The 23,845-nt window shown below is 40.1% G+C and overlaps 2 pseudogenes; one reads left to right on the top strand and one right to left on the bottom strand.

Annotated features, from left to right (window-relative positions):
• Positions 1-16,463: 16,463 nt before the first annotated feature.
• Positions 16,464-17,186, bottom strand: LOC147450434 (uncharacterized; annotated as a pseudogene).
• Positions 17,187-17,387: 201 nt separating this feature from the next.
• On the top strand, positions 17,388-21,400 carry LOC147450433 (phosphatidylinositol 4-kinase gamma 3-like; annotated as a pseudogene).
• The last annotated feature ends 2,445 nt before the right edge of the window (positions 21,401-23,845 follow it).

Below are 23,845 nucleotides of genomic sequence, written 5' to 3'. Positions count from 1 at the left end.
GCCACACTCCCTCTTCCACTTTATCATTTTCCTCTTTCACACACACCTCTCCACTCATCATCCCCACCTCTCTCACCACTCCTCTCTGCACCCTACTCACCTTCTTCTAAACCTTGAAGAATAAGAGAAACCATGGTGAAATCATGTTTCTTACACACACTTCCATTCCAAAATTGACCACCTAGTCTCATTTTTCCTCATCCAAATTACCCATATCTATCAAAAAACCATAAAATTCATCCTCTTCTCTTGAAAGACAGCATCATGGTGATTGATTACTCATATTCAATTACCTTGGCTCCCAAAGGAAGGTCAAGAGTGAAAAAAACGTACCGTCAAAGCTAGTGGACCGTCAACAAGCGTCAAAGTTGACCCTACTCAAGACACTTGGAGCATCAACATTGTAAGAAATCCATGTTTTCTTACCTATTAAGAGTTTTTTCTTCCTTATTTGTATCCTACTTGGATACTCCCATTGTAAATATCCAATTCCATTTGTAAATCAATAAAATAACTAACTCTACTAATTTACCAACACTAACCTACTATGAAAAGTCCTATCACCTCCACTTCTCTCCTCTCTCTCTCTTCTTTATCTATCCACACCAACTTCTTGATAATTCCAAGCAAAAGAAATTAGATAAGTGCTGAAAATCTAACCCAACCATGGTTAGAGGAGTAACCCTAGCCTTCAAAATTGCTATAAAAGGAGGGTGTAGCTAGCACAAAGGGAGAGCCAGAAGCAAGAGCACTATGCTATAGCTTGAGAAGCCAAGCTCAACCTCTCTAGAAGGAGCTCTTGAGTGGAAGCTCATTGTCGTATGCTTGTGCATGTGTTGTAATAGGGGTGATTATCACGGGAACTCTATGCCATTGTAAGAGAGAGAGCAATCATTCAATTGGGAGTGGAAAATCTATCATTCCTCCTACTAGTGTAAGCCCAACATTTGCTGAATCAAGGAGGGTGGATTTGGACTAAGCTTGGATACTTTTTCTCTCTTCCAACGTGAAGTAATGGACAACAATGATGTGTAGGTGTCTTGGTGATATTTTTAGTTCTTGATAGCTTGTGTCTGGGTGTTGTCATCAATCTAGCCATAAATCCCACATATTGTAAGAGGGCGACAGGGTGGAGAGGACTCCCCTCACTAGGTTGGTAACCTAACAGGACATAAAAGTGTCCTTTCAGGGTTTTGAAAAAAACCTCAAAAACCATATTAGATCCACTCATTTTGTAAACTCCTTTCATGAGGTTATAGTTCAAGGCCTACTACACATGGAAAAAATAAGAAACTTGTAATATTTCTCATCTTTTGGGCACACCAAGCCTCCAAAGTTGATGGACCAGTGCATTTTCATCAAAACAATCATTTCTTACGTTTTGTTGCATAAAAATAAGATTTAGGATTTTTGTAGGACTTGAAATAAATTCCCTAGTTAACTTCAATGGGTTGGTGATCAGAACATATAATTACTTCTCACTCACTATTTTTTGTTTTTCCAAAATAAATAGGTACAAAAAAGTTGAATTTTTATCATTCTGCAAACATATCATCAAAGTTTCTATAGCCACGCTCAATACAAATAATATATGCATGTTTTCTTAGTTTCCTATTGTCCTTTATGTTCATAAGGAGCCATGGAGCATGTCAAAAGAATAATACATCTCTTACCAAGGGGAATCTTGGGGACAAAGATGAAGTGTTTAATACAGCAAACATGAAAAAACTGGGTTCAACATTATGAGTTGTAGAATCCCATAGAAACTATTCAATATCTAGCCAAATTTGATCCTTATGACTAGATATGGTTACTACCTACAAAATGCATGTAGTTGTCACAAGAAACTAACAATATTGAAAAAGCTATGCTTGATATACGAGAATGTTTCGTTTTCTTCTATAATTGAAAAAATCAACCATCATTGTGTAGTATGAAAAATAGGGTATTAGGTGCCCCAAAACTCAAGGAATGTTAGCTTTATGTTACAATATGCGACATAGAAAATCAAAAATGCATTTGGATATCATGAAATCCACCAAAAAAATCATAGAAGAGCTAAAATTGGCTAGAAAACAGGATTTGACAATTTTTGTAATTTGGTTATAACTTACAACTTTAATATTTATTTCTCCCTAGAAGCATTAGGACATGTTGAGGACTACTAAAGATAGTTCTCTAGCATTATAGACCTCACAAACATGAATTCTAGAGTGGTATAGTTGTAAAAAGTTTTAAAAAGCCAAAAACAGGACCCGTTTTTTCACACAGTTTAGGTTATGAAATGTTGTGCAAGGACAATGTTAAAGATGGAACTGATATTCCAAAAAAATGTCGAGTTTTTTTCAGCTCATGAGACAACTTTCTAGATAGATAGCACCTCAAAATCCATTTTGAAACACTTGACATAATTCAAGGAAAATGGTCACTTAACTAGACATAAAAGTGTCCCAGGACATAAAAGTGTCCCATTACCAACCTAGTGTTAAGACAGTGATTGGGGTGGCTCTTCTTGTGATGTGTCGTGGTGAAATTTACTCAAGCTATGTTGAACAAATACTAATCTCACTTTGATCGGTCTTGACAGATTTGTAAGAAGGTAATAATGCAACAAGCACCCCCTCCCTCTTCTCTCTCTTTCTTACATATATAATTGTGTTTGCTTGATCATTGCCGATACATTCAAAGCATCCCGAGCACTCTCTCTCTCTCTCTCTCTCTCTCTCTCTCTCTCTTTACACATCCTAGTTCACATCCAAAACTAGGTGGTGCCCCAAATTTGTGTAGGGTTAGGTTGCGGGTTTGTGTGAGTGTTTGTTGTTTTTTCCAACCCCAACCCAATTGAGCAGCATGGGAACCTACAAGGGTGCTTAGAGGCCACTCCTCTTGTTGCCCGCCCCTGATCGCCTCAAATTGGTGCCCCCACTGAAGACGGCTTGTATATGTTTTGTGAAGGCTCAATCTTTACCATAATCAAGTAGCTTGCATGAATCACAAGAATTTGTATAATCCTTTCATTCCGATTGCAAGGCAAAAGGTACACATAATTGTTAGTCCTAGGTTGCAATTTCAACGAGTAATTTGTAGAATTTTAGGTTCTCTTAGGTTAGCCGAAATAAACGCTTCCGTAAATCCTTTTATTTTGCCTCTCATTAGGTACGATCTTAGTTTCGATGTATATATCTTTGTTCTAATTTAGGCATTAGGTTATGTATAGAGCATGGATAATGGCCCAAAAATTTTCCCTTTTTACTTCACACCACATATCAGGATAAATATTGCACTTAGTAGAAAGATACATTTTCAGCACTGTATGGTGTTTATGTTTGGGACTGAAAGAACAAGGGGAATTCTGGCATCTCCACAACTTGTCATTCTACCTCTCATCAACTACCACACTTCTTTTGATGTACATGTGTTCATTTTATTTTAAAATGAAGTGCAACCAAACAAAATAGTGTGTATGTTGGCTTTTTGTTTGTCCACGTTTGTTACAAAACCAAAAAAAACGATCATTTGTTCTAACAAGGAGTGTGTGTGCAGTGAAAATTCAATCCTTAGAGATCTAGCTCTATTACCGATTGAGTTGCAGGAGCAGGTAGTAAAGTGTCTCCCTCATAACAAGAGGGTGGTGAAGCTAAGACGAAAGGTCCTGCGTGTGGATTCCATTTTCCTTTTGCTGTTGGGCACTAAGGAAGACCGTACATTCATCCAAATAGTGTGTGCCCTAAGATTGGTAAATAGAGTGAAATTTGGTGTTTGGCGAGTGCATTTCACCATTGAGGAAGACTCTTCAGGAAACTTGCGGCCAGAGTTCATGCTTCATAGACTCACATTTGGTGAATTTTTCCCTCATTTGCGTCTTATTAATAGTCTTCCTTTCACTTTCAACAAAGGAGATAGGGAGCTATTTAGGGCTTGTCTTAATAAAGAGAGCATCGAGAAGATTGCAAATTTGTATAAATTCTCATCCTTCTCTACTTTCTATGACACTTTGTTCATAGAGACATTGTAAATCTCTTGATGCTTATGAATGATTTAACCATAATCCTAAGGAGTTTTTGTCCAGGAGTTTTATAGCACAAGTGGAGTCTTTAAATCTTGCAAGCTTGATTGGACTTGAGGAGGATGTTCTTTATGAAATTGTGAGAAGGTTGCCTCATTCCGACTATGTGGAACTCGAAGGAAAGGAGCTCCTAGTCAATTGCTAGTTTCTCACAGCCTTTGACGAGCATGAAGATCTAGTTTTTATACAAACCGCTTGTGAATTGGGAATTGTAGAGCAAGTGCAATTCATTACTTGGGACGTGGTTGCTCTTCTAGATCCAGAAAATGAAGTTTTAGATATTTTTGTATATCGTTTTATCTTTGAATAATTTCAACCCTTCTTAGAGCTCATAAATAGTCTACCCTTTTGTTTTGATCAAACAAATCGAGACCTCATTGAAGCTTGGATAGCTGAAGAAGAAAACCTAGAGTGGTACTTTCTTACTTCTTCATTTGCAGGCGAGTGGTTCTAAATTTCTATTGTATCCCTTGTTACAACTCGTGTTGTAATCTTTCATAATAATGGAAAGCCAACGCCAAATGTACGGATACCCTCTCTTCTTTGGAGAGCGTGGAGAGGATGCATAATTATTTTTAGCAAATTTCAAGATGTCTTGTCGTATCAAGAGGATAGTAACTGATCAAGAACGTGTAGAGATGTTTGACGTGGTCCTTAGGAAAGATGCTAGCACTTGGTTTGACTCTTTGCCTGAGGAAGTTAAAGGGAATTACACGGAATTTGTGAATCATTTAAAGAGATACTTCTTTGATTCCCAAAACACTCAAAAACTATGGCAAGACATTGTTTCTCATAAGCAAAAATATTTAGATGACTACTACTTGTACAAGCAAGAGTTTCTACGTTTTTGGGCTCTATGGATACGAAATGTTGCTAACCCTGGTGATGGTGCAGAATTTCTAAAGAAGAAGAGATTCATAGCTGGACTCTTTCCTAATCTTAAGGTAAAGGTGGAGGCGGATGCACCTGCCACCTATGATGCAGGTGAAATTAGAGCTTCCAAGAAGTATAGGAAACTCAAGTGCCTAAGGGGAGAGGTTCCAATAGAAGGTCTTAGACCCAAAGGTAAGTCACAAGCATCAACATCTAGGGAGCTTACTGAGGTAACGGCGGAAGTGATTGATAAGTTAAATGAATCTTTAATCAGCTTGTCAATTCACCTTGCACAAGCTGTAGGTCAAAAAGGACAAGCAAGGAAGTCTGAAGAGCGAGATCCATGACCTAGGAGAGTCTTACAATGTTGGAATTGCGGAGAGTCTGGACATGGGATGTATAATTGTCCTTGGCCCCATAGGGAGCCAGGGAGACCTAACTTGAATTACCCAGTGATGAATGCAGGTGAAGGAACTAGTCAGCAACCATGGCTTCTACAAAGGCCAAATGGAGCTAGACCACCTCCAGAAGGAGTGCAAGGAGTTCCACCTTTTCCATACCCAAATGTGCATGTGGTAGAGGTGAAAAACTCAAATGAGGTTGACATGGAAGCAAATAGCATTAAGCGTGGCCGAGGAAAAGGGAAGGAGAAAGAAGGTGTCACATCACAGAGTGACCATGGACGAGGTAAGAAGGCAAAGGAGACCAAGGAAGCTAAGAGGACTCGACGTCGTATCAATATCCAAGACTTCCCTCTTGGACATGGTATGGCTCCATACAACTTGTTGGAAGACATGAGAGGTAAGGGTCCTGATCTACAAAGGGTAGAAGAAGGTTTAAAGAAGCTCTATGACATGTGAGGTCAACTCAACCCCGACAAGTGCCACATAGGTGAGGATGAAGTGATCTTGCTTGGTCACAAGGTTTCCTATAAAGGCATTGAGGTGGATCCTTCAAAGACAAAGGCTCTTATTGAGCTCCCATCACCCAAGAATCTCAAAGAGGTCATCTCATTCATTCAAAAGGTGAAGTATATGTCACGCTTTATTCACTTAGCTTCGGATTTGCTTCATCCTTTGCAAAAGTTGACACAACAAGTAGAATTTGCATGGTCTAATGAGCTTGAAGAGTACTTTTGTAACATTAAAGTCATCTTGTCAGAACTAACAACACGCATGCCTCTTTGTTGGAAGTACACATTCTTTGTTAGCTCTAGTGTTGGGAAAGAAACAATTGGAGCGGTTTTGCTACAACAAGATCCCCATAGTACCCGGATGCGACCCATCTACTTTGCTAGTAGGGTCATGAATGCTTTGGAGAGAGGCTACACGGAGGCAGAACTCATGATGCTTTCTCTCATGTTTGCAGTGATAAAGTTTAGATCCTACTTGCTACCAAAACCTTTTGTAATTCTCACTGCAGAAAATTTGTTTCCTTGGGTGTCATCTCAAATGAATCTTAGCACTAGGATCTCAAAGTGGATTATGGAATTGCAAGAGTTCCAATACTCTTTCAAGATAGAAGATAGTGTGCGTGCACAATTGGCAGGGATCCTTACTTATAGGGTACATGAGAAGGAGATTAAGGTGCCTGAAATAAAGACCCTACCATTGCCACCACTGAAAAATATTCCTAATTCTTTTACCTTGTTCTTTGATGGAGCTTTTCAACGAGCCACAGGAAAAGCAGGAGGAGGGCTAGTGTTGCTCAACCCAAGTGGGGAGGTGGTCATGAAAGAGAAGGTCAATCTACCAGGTTCAACTAGCAACCATGAAGCAGAATACGACACACTACTTCATGGTTTGAAGATGTGAATTGGCCAAGGGATACAACGTCTCATGTTAAAGGGAGATGCACTTCTCATTGTTAAACAGATTTTAGGCATTTGGGCATGCAAGAATGAAAGCTTACGGACAAAAGTTCATGCCATTCGTAGATTGTTTAATCAGTTTGAAGAAGTGCAACTATATCATATTCCTAGGAAACAGAATGAAGATGTCGATTAACTTGCACAGCAAGTAGTTACATGTGTTGAGAAAGAAGTGCAGGTCATCATGGTGGCAGCAACTGTCAAGCAACCGAGATACCAGGGATTGGAGTCATTGACTCCCATTATTAGCTACATTTTGGAGGGTGAGTTTCCGCAAGACTTCACGAAGGCTCAGAAGAGGAGACTCATGGAAAAGGCAAGTGCGTATCTCTTCTTAGAAGGATCCCTCTATCAAAGAGGGAAGGATCAAGTGTGTAGAAGAGTACCAACTATTGAGGAAATCCCAGCCATTCTAAAAGGTTTGCATGAGGAAGCGTGTGGTGGTCATTTTGCACAGGAACTCACTGCAAAAAATATTTTTCTTGCCGAATATGTTTGGCCAAGCTTGCACATTGATGTTCAACATTGGTGTAAAAGCTGCCACAATTGTCTAATTAATGGAAACAAGCGTCTGTTACATGGTCCACGGCAGCTAGTCCTTGCAAATGGTCCGTTTGAAAAATGAGGCATTGATGCTATGGGTCCATTGCCCAGGACTAAAAATGGAAAATTGTATATCTTGGTGGCCATAGACTACATGACTAGGTGGGTAGAAGCTCAAAGTGTGGCAAGAGTGAATGAGAAGACAGTTAGCAAGTTTGTGTACACTCACATTTGTTGCAGACTTGGCACACCTTTGGAGATTGTTTCTGATAATGGTCCAGGGTTTAGAAAGGGCTTGCTTACAGAAGTCTATGAAGAACTTCACATTCTATATCGTCATAGTACACCCTACTATCCCCAATCCAATGGTCTGGTAGAAAAAGCTAATGGTGTCATTGCAGGCATCATTAGAAAGATGGTGAGAAACAAGACAAAGTTGTGGGATGACTTCTTGGATGGTGCCTTGTGGGCGTATCAAACCACATATAGGGAATCCATAGAGTTTACACCATTTCACTTGGTCTATGGTCAAGAGGCTTTACAACCAATTGAGCTCAACATTCCAACAATGCGACTTCATGGCAAAGCAGCACAAGATGATCAAGAAGCATGGATGGATCAACTTCTTACCTTAGCTGAGCTTGAGTGGAAAAGAGAAGTAGCATACGAGTGCTACAAGAGGAAAGCTACGCACGCGAAGGAGAAGCTTGACAAGAAACTAAAGGACAAAGGCATCAATGAAGGCGATCTTGTGCTAAGGTATTTGGGTTTATGATGATTTGATTCCCTTTTTTGGCTTTGTGTAGATTTATCCTTGTAATTTGATTTCCTCTCTTTATGTTTGTGCTTGCTATGATGGTCCATGCCTATTTCCCATCTCTCATTATAATTATTATTAGTCTTTGCAACTATGTCAGGCACATTCCCTTCACCCGTTTCTGTGTGTGATCCTGGTTTTCTTTGCGTTTGAGTCATTGATATTAGTGTATGAAATTTTTCTTTCCCTCTACCATCTCAATGCCAAGATCTATGTGAATGAGAGCATATCTCAACCTTCTTTTAATGTCATCTTCCTGAATGTGATGATTGTTGAGAGGCTCATTTCATGTGGCATTGCCAATAGCTGATTGACTCTAAACTCTACGTAGGAGATTGATTCCTTTCAAGAGCTTTAGTTTACCCCCATGATTGCCATAATGGACTGAACTAATCACTTGAGAACCATTCTAGGTTTAGAGTTCAAGAGTCAAATGCTCAATGTCATATAAAATGAGTTGAACCAAATCACACTTCTCAACACCAAACAAAAAAGTGAGACAAAGAATTGTTTTGAAATGAAATTCAGATGACAACTAGAATTAGATATTCAATCTCTTAACTCGTTTGAAGGAAATATAATTGATACAACACTTGACAAAGCTAAAAATGATCCAAAAGTTCTAACCTATTGATAGACCTTAATCCAGATATTTTGAAAAAAAAAAGTAATGGGTCTTATTTATATGTGTTCATAGAACTGGGTTCTAACTAATCATACATTCAAAAAAAAAAGAATCATATTTGCTAGTAAATCTCTAGGTAGTTTGTAGAAGAATCATTCGTGTAGACTATCTCTTGAAGCAAGTTCTCTCTATCTACAATCTTGGCAAGTGAAAAGATCAGTTATTTAAGGGGGTTGAAATTTGAAATCATTAAGCTTGTTTGGAGAGACATTTGGCAATCGAATAGGAAGTATGTTCTTGCAAAGGTTATCTAAAACTAGTGGAGTTGAGCAAAATGGAAAAGCTTAAGAGGAAATCATCCCCTACAAATTAATGTGTATTTGTTAGAAGCAAAAAGGAACTTAGCATAATCCACATAAAGAGTTACCTAGTTCCAACATTTTATCTCAATGTAGGCCACGTTTTGACATTTTGTCCCTACTCCCACACTCTCTCGTCTACGCAAGCGTTCTCTCAGCATTGCCTAAGCCATGGCAGTTGGCCTCTTGCCTTGCACATGCCCTGCCCAATCCTTGTCCCTTTGTTTCAACCCCATCACAGGCTAAGTCGATCAACTACGCGTGCAATTGGTCTACTTTCATCTTTGTTGATTCGTACATATACAAAGAGATGCCAAGTCTCTATCCTCCATGCATGCAAACTTATATTGACCAATAGGTCAGAGGACTTGCCCTACAATGCAAAAGCGAGGTCTTCTGTCGCCAACACATAGAACCCCCTCCCCCCCACCCCTACCATCTAGCCTACTCTACTCTCCTACTCTTCGCTACTCCATGCACATACAACTGTCTGTGGCTTTGCACCTTCACCATCCGTGTGCTTCATGACCATGGAGCTCCATTTTCCGCATCCATGCTCTCATATGAAAGCATACATAAAAAATGGCAATGACCAATGTCTCTACCTTCCTCTCGATACAAATGACTACCCTTGCACCTCCCCTCTGTCGATTCTAATTTGTGCTGCAAGAGAGAGAGAGAGAGAGAGAGAGAGAGAGAGAGAGAGAGAGAGAGAGAGAAAGAGAGAGAAAGAGTGAAACCTACAATCTGTTGTGTACAGAGAGAGAGAGAGTGCAACCTACAAGCTGTTATGTAGAGAGAGAGAGAGAGAGACTGCAACCTACAAGCTATTGCATAGATACAGAGAGAGACAAAGAGGGAGAGGGAGAGAGTTGTGCCCTCTGTGTCTCCACGCAGTGTAGAGAGACCCGACGTCAAAGAGAGAAAGAAGGCCAAGCTGGTCTATCCATGTCGGCTTGTGCTCCAAAACGAAAAGATAGCTCTTTATTTTATAAATAAAACTTCAGTCAGTGCCCGTGGGCCTCTTATTATATTGGTTCTATAGTTTTTTTTTTTAATACTATTAATTGCTCCACGCAGTGCAGAGAGACCCGACGTCAAAGAGAGAAAGAAGGCCAAGCTAGTCTATCCATGTCGGCTTGCACTCCAAAACGAAAAAGATAGCTCTTTATTTTATGAATAAAACTTCAGTCGGTGCCCGTGGGCCTCTTATTATATTGGTTCTATAGTTTTTTTTTTAATCCTATTAATTGCTCATTCTTGCAAGTGCCAGCTCCCCTTTTTTTCACCTCAAAAAAAGTGAGAATCTTCTTTGATTCCACTTAATTCGACCCCCAAAAAGATTGGTGCCACCTATTTGTGTTATCATGTGATTTTGGTGCATTGACAAACTCACTCTAAGTACAAGGACCACTTAATGAATCGAACAAAACAAGGAGGGGATTCCTGTATTGAGTCCCCCCCCCCCCCCCCCCCCTCTCTGTACTATCTAACACGGGGTCTTAATGACCCCATGGCAATGGGATCAACAATTGCGGATGGACAGGGGGGATCTCGAGGAGAATGGACGGAGGAAAAAATAGTTAGCAAGTTTACCCGTGGCCGCCCGGGCTGGAGACTCAAACCTAAGACCTCCTTGTTGGCAGCTTGACACCTTAACCATGCGTCCACATGGGTTTGCTTGTCCCCAAGGTGAATCTTGTCTCTTATAAAGTGAACTCGGATAGGGGAAAAAGTAAACACAGAACAAAAAAATAAACAACGACATACCAAATGGCATATGTGCTTTGCAAGACATGTTCTTCACTTCAACACCCTAGATCCCACCGCTTAAAGTTCATTCAAGATCCCATAATAGATAGTGTTGAAGCCCTCCCACCCATGCCCCCCCCCCCCCCCCCCCCCCCCCCCCCCTTTGTGTGCGGGTGTGATATATTTTAATCTTACCAAATAATGGATTGTATCGCCATGAAATAGACACACACACACACACACACACACACACACACACACATGCGTGCGGGACAGGGGGGGCATATAATTAGTAGCTTAAATCTTCTCGTGTAAAATTTGAAGATCGTGAAGACCTCACCTTGTAGCTAGATCAGAAATACCAAACCATTGCATGTAACACAATAAAAATTTTACAGTTATTGATGAGTTTTAGTACACCCTCTCTATGGAAAAAAACACACACTCATTACACCCTCACCTTTGGATTGTGTTGAAGAGACTTTCTACTTGATTGAGACCTTGATTAAAACCTCTTGGAAATAGCATACTTCAAATGACTGGTATGTGACCCGCGCGTTGCTACGGCTAAGAAGAAGCAATCATGAGACTCTCCTCCCTTACGTTCCCCCAAAGGTGGCAACATGTACATATACACATTAGTATGTGACTCGTGCATTGTTGTCGTCATGAAGAAGTAACTATGGCACTCTCCTCCCTCACCTTCTTTGAACGTGGTAGCATATATGTGTGTGTGTGTGTGTGTGTGTGTGTGTAAACACACACACGCACACACACACACACACACGCGCGCGCATGCCCGTGCGTTGACAATGGCCTAGCCATGATCTTAGAGGATGATTCACACAATCAAATGCACTCTTGTCAAATCTGATAATGGGATTTCCACAAACCTTCTCCCTTTACCAACTCTCTCTCTCTCTCTCTCTCTCTCTCTCTCTCTCCCCCCCCCCCCCCCCCCCCCCCCCCCCATCGTGACAAACTTGATCTACATTTGGAGTTGATATGTGGATGGATTAACTTTGCCATAAGCAAGTGAGTCCCTATCTATTTGTAGAAACATACTTAGCCTTCGAGTTTTTCTCAGTCTCTCTCTCTCATGTACGCACGTCTCGTGTACGCGTACGTACACACAGTCACCACAACAACCAACAAATCAGTGGGGGAGGGGAGGGGAGGGGGTAGCACAATTGCCCGTGACACGTGGAGGTGTCAAATTTTCAAGAACTTTAAGAAAGAGTATAGGAGTGTCTCTTTAGAATAAATTTTTAAAATTTTAAAATAAAAAATTACACAATTTGTAAAAGTAATATCAATATTGGTCTTGGAAAATTTTTCTTTTAAAAAATCCAAATATATCTTCAAAAGCCAAATTTGCATTGAGAAGCAAAATCCCCCCCAAATTTATCTTTTTTCTATGATTTACTCTAGTAGAGTAGAAAGTCTTTTGTTAAAAAAAAACCAAAGTAAGTTTTTTGATTTTTCATTGTCAAAAGGCTTTTCATTCATACAATTTGCTTTTCGTTCATGCAGTCTTATCCTTCAGTTATATATATATATATATATATATATACATATGTGTGTGTGTGTGTGTGTGTGTGGAAATATTTTAAGAGACATAGAGAGAGTTTTTGCAGAGTGTGGTTTTGGTGTAACGGCCTATCTTTCAAGGTTGTTGTCATCTTCTCTCCATTTAGCTTACCATGGAATTTTATTATCTTTAGGAGAGGCTTTTTTTATAGTTTTTGGTTTTTTTCATTTGCGCATGTAGCTAGTTGTACTTGGTTCTCACAGCTCCAATTTGTTTCTTTAGTTCTCTCAAATTCATCATCTTCTGGTCACTCTCAGAGATTTTTCAAGTAATACGAATAAGCCACTTTTGAGAGAGAGAGAGAGAGAGAGAGAGAGAGAGAGAGAGAGAGAGAGAGAGAGAGATAAATGAAAAATTCATTTTATTGCCAACATTATCCAAATTCCCTTCTAAGGAGCAGATTCGGAGTCCTAGATTTATTGGAGGTAGAACTAATCTTCTTCTTCTTCTACTCTCTCTCTCTCTCTCTCTCTCTCTCTCTCTCTCTCTCTCTCTCTCTCTCCAGTCATACTAAAAGTCGAGGATATTTTGATATGAATAGTTGTTGAAAATCACATCTCTCTCTCTCTATATATATATATATATATGTCACACACACATGCATGCTCGTGCGTTGGCAGTGGCCTACTCATGATCTTAGAAGCAGATTCACACAAGCAATTGCACTGGTGTGGAATATCACAATAGCCTTTCCACAAACCTCCTCTGTTTACTAACTCTCTCTCTCTCTCTCTCTCTCTCTCTCTCTCTCTCTCTCTCTCCCCCGAGGTGATAAACTTAAACTACATTTGGATTTGGCATGTGGTTTTCTTAACTTTGTGATATGCAAGTTCCCCTCTATTCATAGAAACATACTCAACCTTTAAGTTTTCCTCTCTCTCTCTCTCTCTCTCATCCGTGTTACACACACTCATCATAACAATCAACAACCTGGTGGGAGAGGGGATGGGGTAGCACATTTGCTTGTGACACATGGAGGTGTCAATTTTTCAAGAACTTTAAGAAAGAGTATAAGAGTGCCTGTCTAGAGTAATAATAACTCAAAACTTTAGAAGTTGGCGTCAAGCAGTGATGCGTTCTCTCTCTCTCTCTCTCTCTCTCTCTCTCTCTCGCTTGCTTGCTTGCGACACATGGAGGTGTCAATTTTTCAAGAACTTTAAGAAAGAGTATAAAAGTGCATGTCTAGAGTAATAATAACTCAGAACTTTAGAAGTTGGCGTCAAGCAGTAAGGCGTTCTCTCTCTCTCTCTCTCTCTCTCTCTCTCTCTCTCTCTCTCTCTCTCTCTCTCACACACACACACACACACACACACACACACACACACACACAGAAAGTGTGCGCTTGAGCTCAAGACTCTATTTATAGATATTTGAAAGCAACTATTTATGACTGTTCTGATGATATCAATCGCTCTCTCTCTCTCTCTCTTATATATATGGATATATATTTATTTATTTATTTATCTATTTATTTATTTAGGCTCGTCATAATTGAGAGAATTTATGGATTTTAAAGGGTGGCACATGGTTTACCTCCTAAAAATAAAAGGGGATAAAAAAACTTAGAACAGGTAAAAGGCCTCGCAACTCGGCAGTCTCTATTCTCATTTGGGGTGCCAATGTCGAGGTTGGTTTTTTTCGTACATTTTACCCATTTTAAGGCATTTTTCTCGTTTTCTATGGTAGAAAATGTTAGCCACTCTCTCAAAAATACACTATAATCCCAAGAAAATAATAATTTCTTGGAAATTGGCAAGGGTGCCTCTGGTGAATAGGAGTCCCCATGAGCTTGGTGATACTCTCTCTCTCTCTCTCTCTCTCTCTCTCTCTTGCATGGCCAATGACATGTATAATAACCCCATCATTTGCATGCATGTCCCCAAAGCAATACATAATGAAGTCGACCCACAGACACGCAAACCTTCTCCTTTTTTTCTAGGGATAGATGTTTGAGATTAGTTAGTGTGCGTGTGTGTGTGTGTGTATACATATATTTCTGTGTGTGTGTGTGTGTGAATCATAGTTTAGAGAATTTATATATATATATATATATATATATATATATATATATATATATATATACATGTATATGTGTGTGTGTGTGTGTTTTGGTGTGTGTGTCCATCATAATTTAGAAAATTTATAGATGTTTTAGCGTGGCACATGGTTTAACTCTCAAGAATAAAAAGGATAAAATAATTATGAATTGATAAAAGGCCCGTCAATTGGAAAATCTCTCTCCCTATTTGGGATGCGAATGTTAGGGTTGGTTTTTATCAGACATTTTATTCATTTCAAGGAATTTTTCTTGTTTTGTATGGGAAATAATGTTAGCTACTCTTTAAAAAATACATGATAATATTAAGAAAATAACAATTTCTTGGAAATTTGAAGGGCAAAGGTGTCCTTGGTGAGTAGGAGTCCCCATGAGCTCAATCATAAAATCTATGTGTGTGTGCGTTTTATGTACGCAAATCTAACCGATTTAGGGCATCACTTTGCTGCCATTTGAAATGGCTTTCTCAAATCTCTATGAACTTAACCTCTCTTAATGCATTCAACAAGAGGATTAGGTTAAAAAATCATAAGCAATATCAGATTTACCAAAGATTCTATCTACGATTGGTCATTGCCACCATCTATACAACTTACCCATCATTGTCACTTTAGTAGGAGTCACTATGATCTTCTTAGTAGGAGTCATTATGTCATTGAGTTAAAAAGACCAAGTTCTTAATAGGTACGGTTAACATTACCTGCCTGGCAAAAATCGGACAGCATCTTGTTTGTATATCGAACAAATTTTCAAAAATTCAATTTTTGCCATCTCACAATGAGACCCTCCACCGGAGGTTTACGGCTCGCCATTCATGGCTTATACCCAAATTCCTTCTTAATTTTTGAAAGAAAAAGTCGTTAAACCATAGATTTCTCAATGCATTAAGTATATTAGTTTATGCATCTTATTTTGCAAAATGAACTGTTGTACAAAAAGCCAAATTGCTATCTTTCTCAAAACCCACTAAGACAGATTTTTAGGCTAGGTCAACACATCTTTTTTTGTCCTGCAATGTAATGTGTTAAACATTTATAACTTCAATGCTTTTTATTCATACAAAGCCACCAAACAATCTAGCATAATGATCTATATATTAAAAAACCTTAAACAAGATTTCCTTAGCATGCTTGTCTTGGAGACCTCAAAGATAACGAGATTCTAAGTAGGTGCATGCACACCTACCTGTGTAGTCGAATGCTAGCTTGAGTCATGTGTTCGAACGGATTACAGAAGCGAGAATGCCTTCGATGATTGATTCTTATGCCGTTGACTCCACTGTGTAGGCGGTTGTTGCATATTGCCCTTATGGTAGATAGAGATCTTGTTGTTGCAGATCAAGTCTGACCATTGACAGGGCCGAGCTTTTCAATCCAAGGCTAAAAGAGCCACATCGAGAGCGGTTGAGAGTTCATAGGTGATAACTTACAAGAATCTGCCAGTGGGTGTGTTTGTGTGAAAGAGATAGAGCTAGCGAGAGGAATTATACGTGGGGAGATTAGAGAGAGAACTAGTCTCATACGAAAAGGGCCAACATGGAGTCTCATCCCAATACGCACTCTGTGTGTGTGTGTGTGTGCGTGTGTGTGTGTGTGTGTGTGTGTGTGTGTGTGTGTGTGTGTGTGTGTGTGTGTGTGTGCTGAGAATCGAGATGTATTACCTGGGCGGCAGTAAAGAATTTGTTATTTTACTGCTCGAATAGAGGACGCCCCACACTGGGGTACATATACGTCTGCATTGCCATAGGCTTGCACACTAGGAAATCCTCAAGGAGATAGAGAGATAGATAGATAGATTTCATTATCGTCCACAAAGGTCAGATATGACCCATGGGACCGGAAACAAAAACATTACAATTTGTTTTTCTAAGAGAAGGCATTAGATACATATCAGTTAAGGACTGAGGGTCCGTCAAGAGGGTGGAAAAAAGAAGCAAAATCTAGGTGGGTCGGGTAAGGGGATAGTCCCTTTGGGAGCTCAAAATTCTTGGATGATGGCCTTACCTCCTCGATATACTGCCCATTTTCTTCATCTTGTTTCTTGTTTCTTCATCTTGAGTTGATTCAAGGTCAACTCCTCAGCAATCCAAACCTTCGTTCCCTTGAGGAGGTGGGATTGGCACAGCACCCTCACCCGCTCCTCTTTTTCCTTGAAAGTGAGAAGGCAATGCTCAAATGGAACTTGCCTATGGGTGTCATTGATCCAAGAAATGGATTCCGGCTTGATGTTGATTGTTTGAAGAATATTGTTGAGCTTGATAATTGCTTCTTCGAGGGTATCATCAGTGGTGCACCATGGTGAGGGAAGCCCACCAATCCGGACCTTGAAGGAGTTCTCTTCCTGAAGTCTTTGTTCTCGAAGTTCCGTTGTCACACATGTCTGCACTTTTTTAATGACTGCAGAGTGAGCTTGGGTGACTTTGGATTCAACTTCTTTAGCTTTGTCTGTGGCAACATTGACCACAGAATCGAAACGTGTCTCAAGCTTGCTAAGGCGCGCTTTTAGGTCGCGATTCTCTTCCATAAGCTGATCAACAACTCTTTGAAGCTCTCCGATCCGATCGCTTTTACTCGGTGCTGCTACAATGGCTGCAAAACTTGGTCGACTCCTCACAGTACCCTTTGGGGTATTCATGATGAGAGCCCACTACAATCCAATGGGACCCCTATCTAAACCAGTGTGAACCCACTGTAAACTAGGCTTACATAGCTTCGCAGGGTCGTGAGTTCAGGGTTAGGCAGTGCAAGCTTTGTGAGCCAGGCTGTAGGAGATTCGGGTTTTGCGAGTTATGAGAGGTTCGAAAAGTTGTTGCGTTCAAATACTTGTTGTGTGGTGATGTTCTCGCCACCAGATGCAGGGGCTTGGTTTTGGCTCGCGATCGAGGCTATGGGGATAGGCCTAACGCCTCCCCACAGGGATGCCTCTCGCCCATGGGGAGACTCAGGCGTTAAGGGGTTGAGGAGGGAGAAACGCTACGATAGGCAGAGAGAGAGAGAGAGAGAGAGAGAGAGAGAGAGAGAGACAGAGTTGCGTGCCTCATGCTTCGATGTTAAAGCCGAACCCACAAGGAATGCAAGTGCTCACAGGAAAAAAAGCAGCCCCCATAAACTGAGAGCGCAGCAGAGAGACGGCCCAATACTATATTATTTAGAGCATAAGAAAGGGGCCACCTCGTATATAGCCCGTTGAGAGTGTAGATAAGGGATAATGAGCCAATGAAAGGGGACCAGATGCACCCCAAGATTGAAGATATTATATAATGGAGCACAACCACTCAATTCGAGATAGCCTCCTAAACATAGGGGCCTCTTAAACATGGGTCTATCACTGAGTCTCTAGGTCATACAGAGTGAGGGTGAACCGGATAGACTGAGAACAAGAATAGGGTATGTTATAGGCCACGATATTGGCCAGCGTGTGCAACAGATAAAGAACCGTAGGCTTGTTATAGCCAGACGGAGTCGACTTCCCTTTTTTTGGAGAAATCCCAAGATAGGTAGACTCCAGCTCATCAAAGCTAAGAGTTTTAAAACCAAACCATGTGAAAACTGCCAAATTGGCTAAGGGTTGGCACTCTCAAAGCAAGGGCTGGCGAGTGTAAAAAGACGGATTACATGCGGACTTCGAGGTGTGGGTGTTAGTGCTTGAGAACGTAGAGAAAGGACGAGTACATATAGAAGGAGTCGCAACCTCACCACTACTGAGAACGCAATGGAGAGGAGGATTTACCAAAAGAACTATTGCATATCCACTAACTGACTTCAGTTAGGTATCCCATGAATGAGCCATAGTTTAGGTAGGTCACATGTAGGCACGGTTGTTCACAACCCCAGAATAGGAAAAAAATTAAATTTCATGTAGAGTTTTTAAAATTCCATCATATGTTACCCAAGTAGGGAGGAGTCACAAGGGGAGAACTACGAATGAATATTAATAAGAAAATGAGAAAAAGGGATGAAAAGAAGACAAACCCCGCAGTAAAATCCCAAATTGTGAGGTAAAGCATTGCTATCCCTTCATCAAAGGAGGGTCGGTTCATACCAAGTTAGTGTAGGTATTGCATCTCGGCATGGGAGACTCATCTTATTACCAAGTTAGTGTAGGGTTTCCATCTTGGTACAGGAGATAGTGAGAATGAGATTTCCGAAGAGAGAACAAGTCAGCCAGGCTTAGTCCAATAATTGTCAACTAGATAAGTGTGTGTGTGTGTGTGTGTGTGTGTGTGAATAATGTAGATAACAACCGCCTTCGTTTGCATACATGCACTCAAAGAAATACCGGCCTAAATCAATGAGCGGACATGCGAAATGTCTCCTTTTTCTCAACTGCTGTAAAAAAAAAAAATTACACAAATTTTCAAAAGGTATCAAATGTGTGGCTCTAATTTTCCAAGAATGCGAAATGATAGGGTATCTAATGGGATACCGCTGGAAAACTGAAGCAAAACGAGATTGAAAGTGACATGTGGGAAGAGAGAGAGAGAGAGAGAGAGAGAGAGGGAGGCCACGTCTGAGTGAGTGCTTGCAAGGGAGCGATTTTTTTTTGTAGGTATCCTGAGGAGAGCACATTGTGAGGTCGTTGCAGGTGTGTCGACGCGAGATTTTTTGCGAGCAGATAGAATCGCGATGCAAGGAAGGGTAGGTGTGGGGCTTTTCGCATTAGCGCACTCAGAGCGCGGGAGCAGGAAGATGTAGATGGCAAGTTGAGTTTGTGTTTTGACTTGGGTACTTTTGTGTTTGATTCCTTGGCAAAGACGGAAATGGCAACCTTAATCCCGAGTGCCATGAGAAAGGGCAAGAGCACGAGAAACCTGCATATGGCATAGGGTAGAGAGTATGCATGTGTTCCCTGCAAGAATGAAGGCGAGCAAGGCGAGTTCAGTCAGCGGGAGGTGCAAGGATGGAGGGAGTACGTGGGAATGGAGGAGAGTGAACTTTCACTTTCGAGAATGAGAAGATGGAATCTTCACGCTTAATAAATTAATGAATTGGATCTGGATCCAATATTGGTCTTAGAAAAAGCCTCTTGATAAAACAAAGCTAAATATATCAATAAAAATTACATTTTTGTTAAATAACAAATATCCACAAAAATTATCTTTACATGCTTAGGTGGAGTGAAACTCAACTTATACATTTATTCTATGTACAATTGAAAGTCTTTTGTTTTTACAGCGTAGCTTGTTAGGCTTTTCATTTCCCTGTGCATGTCAAATCTTACCCTTCACTTTTGCATTTTACATTAGATGTTTGCTCTATTTTTTTGTGAAGTGAACCAACGCATGACAAGTGGAGCCTTCTTCTTGCTTGAAAATTTTAAGTTGCATTATATATAGTATATATATGTGTGTGTGTGTATATATACATGTATATATGTGTGTGTTTTCGTATGTGTGTTATATAGCCCCTTTTTTGGCATATTTATCGTATGCAACTTCAATGTTGTTTGGACATGCCTCTAGATTTTCTCGAAGGGTTATTAAAACTTCCAAAATAAGGTAATTTGTCTTGAAAAATAGAGGAGAGAGAGAGAGAGAGAGAGAGAGAGAGAGAGAGAGAGAGAGAGCCATTTGCAACAAAGCGTAACCATCGCTATTGGTCTTTGCTTATCCCTTGGGATTAATGAGAGTCATCTTTGGAGCACAATGATAATGTCTTAGTAAACTATTATTAATCACATCATATTATTCCTAGACTCTCAAAGTCGTGACGGTTTGCTTATAAACAAATATCGATTGAATTGTGCAAGGTTTTTATGTAAAGCACTAGAGACTGACATAAGGAGGCTGTGAGCTTTGCTGTCAAGATGCTTTAGTGAAGGATTATGGTCCGAAAAATGGAAAGTGTGTGCATTTGGTTGTGAAAGTTTTAGAATAATAGGCAGTGACAATTAAAACAATTAGTGGCAAGGAGCATGCTTTTAGAACTGATAGAATGAAGACTTGGAATAAAGGTTATTAATGAAAGAAGCTAGATTTGCAACTCACAAGCTAAAACTTGGACTGAAAGGTCATAATCTCAAAGGATGACATGTTAATTGAGTAATTTTTAGTGGGGGATGAAGCTATAGTGCACTTATTTTTAAGCAACACTGTAAAAACAATAATGCATGCTATTGGGGCTGACATAAGAGTTATTAGAAGTTTCTCACAAGGTGATGGGCAAACAAATTAATGTTACATGGAAAAATGAGGAGGCTTCCATCAAGCAAAGTAGAAGAAAAACTTGACGATCATTACCTAACAAAAAGTGGTAATGTTGAAAGCTTCTCAAAATGTAGCATATCGTAAGTGGTGTAGATCTCTTGGAGCATATCAAAACTATTCTAGAAGAGGGACATGCTCTTGTTTTAGCTCGTGATGGGTCTTGAGGTGTATATTTTATGCAAGATGAATTTGAGTCTTCCATTATTGGGTTTTTCAAACCAGCAGGATAAGAAACCTATGGTTGTAGATAACCCTACGTGTCCACCTGTTTCTAAGAATGGAGAAGTCCTTAAATGAGGGTGCTTTGTGTGGAGTGGTAGCTTTTCTTTTGGATCATAAGGATGATGATAAAACATGCAGGTAAAAGCTCATTGGTTTTGCAGGAGTCCCCTCAACAACTTTGGTGAAATGCCACCATGAATCTTTTGGCCTGTCAAAAACTGTAGAAACTACTTCAACCCTTCCAAAAATAGGGTCTCTTCAAATGTATGTACATGCCAAAAGAAACTCTGACGTCTCAGTTTCCTGTAGAAGAATTACACACGAAGTACACAAGATTGTCGTTCTTGACATACACCTTGCTAATATTGACAAAAATGGCACAAACATATTGTCTTGCAAGGAAGCAAATGATTTAGAATAGAGCAACACATTGGAGAAGCGGATGATTCAAAATATTTCAACATGCATTAGGAAAGTGGGTTCTACACAACAAACACTGCATCAAGCTCAACCTGCTCCTTGCATGTGTAGCCACCAGGGATTTTAATTACGCAATGATGCATTTTGTTAAATGTTAATTATTGTTGTTATTATCACTATTTTTTTCATGTTAATAACATATCTAATGTCATGACCTACGATAACCGGTAGAAAACGTAGAACCGGCGGGACAACCAACAATCCCGGCAAACCCGGCGGGTTTATCATGAAACCCGGCGGGCTCGGTGGGACAAGCAAGAATCCCGCCGGACCCATCATGTACCCCCACCATATTTGGCGGCTCTATATAACCCTGTAGTAGACATCACATCACATCACCTCTTCCTCTAAATTTGGTCATCCTTTAAAATTTAGAAGAAAAACTAAAGGTAAAAAAATGAATAGTCTTTAAAAAAAATTAAAACTTAATGTAACTCTGATCATGGATCATTAGTTCTTTTTTGGACTGAACTGATTCTTGAAAGGAGGTAGAAAGGTGAATCTTTGGGCCAGTATCTCTACATTTGGGATGGACTAATCTTATGTTTGGTTCACCGTTATATTTGCTAAATTGATTGCTATATTGATTAGAACTTCTATCATGGGTCATTAGTTCTTTTTTGGACTGAACTGATTCTTGAAAAGAGATAGAAAAGTGAATCTTTGGGTTGATATCTCTACTTTTGGGATGGACTGATCACATGTTTGATTCACCGTTGTATTTTCTTGCTATTTCGATTAGAGCTCCAATCATGGGTCATTAGTTCTTTTTTGGACTGGACTAATTCATGAAAGGAGGTAGAAAGGTGAATCTTTGGGTCGATATCTCTACTTTTGGGACGGACTGATCACATGTTTGATTCACCGCTGTATTTTCTTGCTATTCTGATTAGAGCTCCAATCATGGGTCATTAGTTATTTTTTGGACTAGCCTGATTCATGAAAGGAGGTAGGAAGGTGAATCTTTGGGTCGATATCTCTACTTTTGGGATGGACTCATCACATGTTTGATTCACCGCTGTATTTTCTTGCTATTTCGATTAGAGCTCCAATCATGGGTCATAAGTTCTTTTTTGGATTGGATTGATTCAGGAAAGGGGTAGGAAGGTGAATCTTTGGGTCGATATCTCTACTTTTGGGATGGACTGATCACATATTTGATTCACCGTTGTATTTGCTTGCTCATGTTTGAGTAGATTGAGGTTTATTCCCTTCAGGATTCACTACTACGCTTGTGTGTGATATTGATTATAACACTAATGTTTGGTTTGAATAATACTTGAAAGAAGAGATAGCATATTGAGCTATGTTTATTGGTATTGCAGGCATCCAATAAGTATGTCTTCCACCAGGAATGTGAGCGGTGATGTTGGTGTCTCAAGCCTGGCTTCCTTGAGGAGACCTCCTACCTCGATGTTGCCAGGTCCTGCTTCGCAGGGCACCACTTCGCAGGGCAAGCGAAAGGCAGGTGGAAAAAGTCCGGGACCCGAGTGGAATTTTACCACAAATTTAAATAAGTATCAAGATTCGAAATGTAACTTTTGTGGCAAAGAGAAATCTGGAGGAGCACCAAGAATAAGGGATCATTGCTAGGTGGCAATACCAGAATCCAAGGAGTAAAGTGCAAGTGCTTAGGTGCAGAAGAAGAGGCTATGCGCTTAAAAGATTTAATTGGTAAGCAATTTCCAAGAGCAAAAAATCAAAACTCTCTACTTTAGACCATCACACCCCGATATCGATAAGATCAAACCAGTATGAGGGATCATTGGGTGTAACGCCCACCAATGGAAGCACTCAAAGCAGGGAACCAACTTCTCATATCGATGGAACTACACCTAAACCATGGATCTTCTGACTTTCAGGTAGTATCGTCAAAAAGTAGATAGGTTAGCTTACAGAAGAGCTTCAAAACGCTTGCCTTAGAAGAAGCACAACTTGCTCTAGCTAAAGCCGTCTATTTCACTGGGGGATCATTGGCCATTGTCACCCGTGATGCATAGAAGTCAGCTTGGAAACACATTGGGGAGTATGGTGCTAGATTTACCCCTCCAACATATCACCATATGAGAAACCAATTGTTGGATAAATGTTACACAAGCACACAACAGGATATTCAAAGGGTAATATTAAATGCAAGAGAACAATCTAGATACACCATAGTTAGTGATAGTTGTTCCAACGTTCAAAGGCGGCCACTGATCAACATCATGCTTGTATGTCCTCGTGGTGAATGTTTTATCAAATCTGTGGATAGATCTGGTCAAATAAAGTCTGGCAGTTTTATAGCTGACATCATTGGCGATGCAGTTGAGGAACTTGGAAAAGAAAATGTTGTCCAAGTAATCATGGACAATGCCAAAAATTGCAAGGCTACAGGTAGGATACT

The sequence above is a fragment of the Adiantum capillus-veneris genome, chromosome 9, assembly GCF_014529385.1.
Source record: "Adiantum capillus-veneris isolate H3 chromosome 9, ASM1452938v2, whole genome shotgun sequence".
Lineage (NCBI taxonomy): Eukaryota > Viridiplantae > Streptophyta > Polypodiopsida > Polypodiales > Pteridaceae > Adiantum > Adiantum capillus-veneris.
Note: the sequence above shows the minus strand (reverse complement) of the source record. Positions and strands in the feature narration are given on the sequence as shown.